This window comes from Schistocerca americana, chromosome 9, assembly GCF_021461395.2.
Source record: "Schistocerca americana isolate TAMUIC-IGC-003095 chromosome 9, iqSchAmer2.1, whole genome shotgun sequence".
In the NCBI taxonomy this organism is placed as follows: Eukaryota; Metazoa; Arthropoda; class Insecta; order Orthoptera; family Acrididae; genus Schistocerca; species Schistocerca americana.
The window spans coordinates 198,570,802-198,573,617 of record NC_060127.1 but is presented as its reverse complement, the minus strand read 5'-3'; the positions used below and the strand labels follow the sequence as shown (position 1 = coordinate 198,573,617).

Sequence of the window (2,816 nt, the reverse complement as noted above, 5' to 3'; positions counted from 1 at the left end):
TTTTTTGAGTGGCCATCTCGCGGGTACATACTGTTCTCTTACATTTTTGTACAGTTGTATGTACATATTGATATTTATTCACTTCTCCAACGCTTTAGGCCAGGTTTGAGAAAAAATTTCAGCTGGATCAGCATAAAAAGACATCTCAGCAGCAGAACAACGGAATCAAGACACGGTTAAAAACGACACAGTAACCACTGATCTCCTCATTTTCGAAGCATATGGACGTCAAAAATGAATTCAATGAAGATATTTGCGAGGCTTTAATAAAAACGAACATCTCGTTGAATAAGATGGAGAGTGAAGGACCTTCTTGAAAAAATACACAGGAAAAGATATTCCTCACGAGTCAACGCTCAGAAAGAACTATGTGGACCCATTGTATGAAAGGGTAAGGTTTTTCGGTAGTTTTTCTTTGTGCGAATTAACTTACTATTATTTTGATAAATGTATATACGTAAGAAAATAGTCAAAATGTAGGTAGGTGCTAAAACGGATGTTGTGACTTGGCAAGACATCCAAGCCACTATGAGGAAGCCGAAAGGCACGCGTTTAAGCTCACGCAGGCCTGCGTGAGGTCTGGAACAGGTAAAGTAATTGAGACTAGCAAATAAAGTACGTAGCTGCTGGAATACTTAACTTTAATCCATAATTGGTGACCATCGGTCTGACGGTACATGCATCACAAGATAAATAGCAATTGATAATGGCGCCTTGCTAGGTCGTAGCAAATGACGTAGCTGAAAGCTATGCTACCTATCGTCTCGGCAAATGAGAGCGTAATTTGTAAGTGAACCATCGCTAGCAAAGTCGGCTGTACAACTGGGGCGAGTGCTAGGAAGTCTCTCTAGACCTGCCGTGTGGCGGCGCTCGGTCTGCAATCACTGATAGTGGCGACACGCGGGTCCGACGTATACCAACGGATCGCGGCCGATTTAAAGGCTACCACCTAGCAAGTGTGGTGTCTGGCGGTGACACCACAGCGGATATAGTTTGTTTTCCTGTGTGTGTCTCCTGCGTAGTGTCCACATGTTTATGTGTATTTTTTTAATTTAGTTTCTCTATTACAGACATTGGAGAATATTAGGAAAGACATTGGCGATTCTCCAGTCTGGCTATCCGTTGACGAAACCACTGATTCTTGCAGTCGTTATATGGTGCACGTCATAGTTGGAAAACTCTCTGCTGACGAGACTGGATGAGGACACCTCATACTGTGCAAAGAAGTGAAATGAACAACACACGCCACGATTGCACGCACAGTCTAAGTTTCGCCAATATTGAATAGTTTAAAATAAATTACAGGTAATATAAGCGTGCAGTTTTTCACATCATATCCCGAGCCAATAATTAGTTTTTCACACCATGTCCCGAGCCAATAATAAAATAATTTTAAAAATGTGTAACATTTGTAAAATCCTTTGATTTTTTTTCAGGCGTGCTGTGGAGAAGTGAAGATCAGAAACGTGGGGAGAACAAGGTTTTGGCCATTTTTACGGATAGTGCCACATATATGATGAAGGTTGTAGAGTGTCTCTGGGTGTCATTCTTCACCTCACGTGTCGCTGAAGAGGTCAGAGCCGCATTGCCAGAGGTCAGCTGCCTTATATCTTCGGCAATGAAGGTTTTCATCACGCCACCAAGTAAAGTGAGAACTTTCAAGACTGCTCACTCTGCCACCTGAACCAGTCTTGACGAGGTGGGTAACGTGGATTTCAGCTGCAAACTATTATGCAGACAATCACAGAAAAGTTGAAGAGGTTTGGATGCGTATGTAGTTCTGGATAAATTGAATAAGCAAAGAAAACGAACACAACATAGAATTCCAATATTATTTATCTGTACAGCAATTTTCAGCTTGAAACCGACATTCACTACATTACTACTTTCTTGTTCCAGGTCCTAAAGGGTTTTGAAGGTAGCGAAAATTGAGCCATACCAAAATCCAAGGGCGCCTTGAAGAATTCCAGCATGTTACACAGCCTATCTTTCACCCGAGTGCACTTGGGTGACCTTCCAGACCTAAGTGAGAAACTTGAGGCTCGTAACATGGAAGTTACGAAGGCAGTGGCTCTCGACGGAGGACTCAGGACACAGAGCAAGAATTGGCCAGGCCCGATCGCTGAGAGATTTAGAAGAAAATTGGATGCAGTTCTCCACAGAAACCCTGGTTGACCTACGATTCGGAAGAAGGCTCAGTTTCTCGGAGCATTTCTGTTCTTCCAGTATCTAGATGATTTCACGTCGTCTAATGTCGCTGCTCTTAAATTTTTACCTGTAGTGTCATGTGATGTTGAACGATCATTTTCAAGATTGAAAATGTTATTATCCGGCCACAGGAAAAATTATCATTTAGAGAATATGAATAAATGGGAACCTATGTTATACTTCATTTTATTCATTGAATTATAGCCGTTATTGAAAATATTTGATGGTTATTCATTAATTTTCCCAAGTAAGATACATATTTTAAAGAATATATCTAAGAGAAATGAATAATTAAGGAATTGTATCTGCATATTTAAAGGCATATACTGGCAGTAAGAGCATATTTTAACTGCATACTTCGAGGAGTTTTGGCGCATATTTCGATCCGAACACTATTCATAAGTTTTACTATCGTTACTTGGATATGGATGTAATATGAGACATTATACTACGTACATGTGGACATCACATTTCCACTGCAAGGTAGAAACAGTCGAAAAGCAGTCACAAATAACGATGTTTTAATTGGATCGCCGTGTTGAGAAAAAGCATTTCAGCTGTAGCATACACATAATCAGCATTAATAAACTAATTATACAACAGGCTAC

General features: G+C 40.4%; 1 long non-coding RNA gene across 1 annotated transcript; it reads left to right on the top strand.

The window, feature by feature from the left end:
* The first annotated feature begins 1,103 nt into the window (after nt 1-1,103).
* LOC124551353 lies at nt 1,104-2,298 on the top strand. Its single transcript, XR_006967821.1, has 3 exons — nt 1,104-1,305; nt 1,437-1,699; nt 1,900-2,298. It is a non-coding gene; the product is annotated as an uncharacterized LOC124551353 (long non-coding RNA).
* The last annotated feature ends 518 nt before the right edge of the window (nt 2,299-2,816 follow it).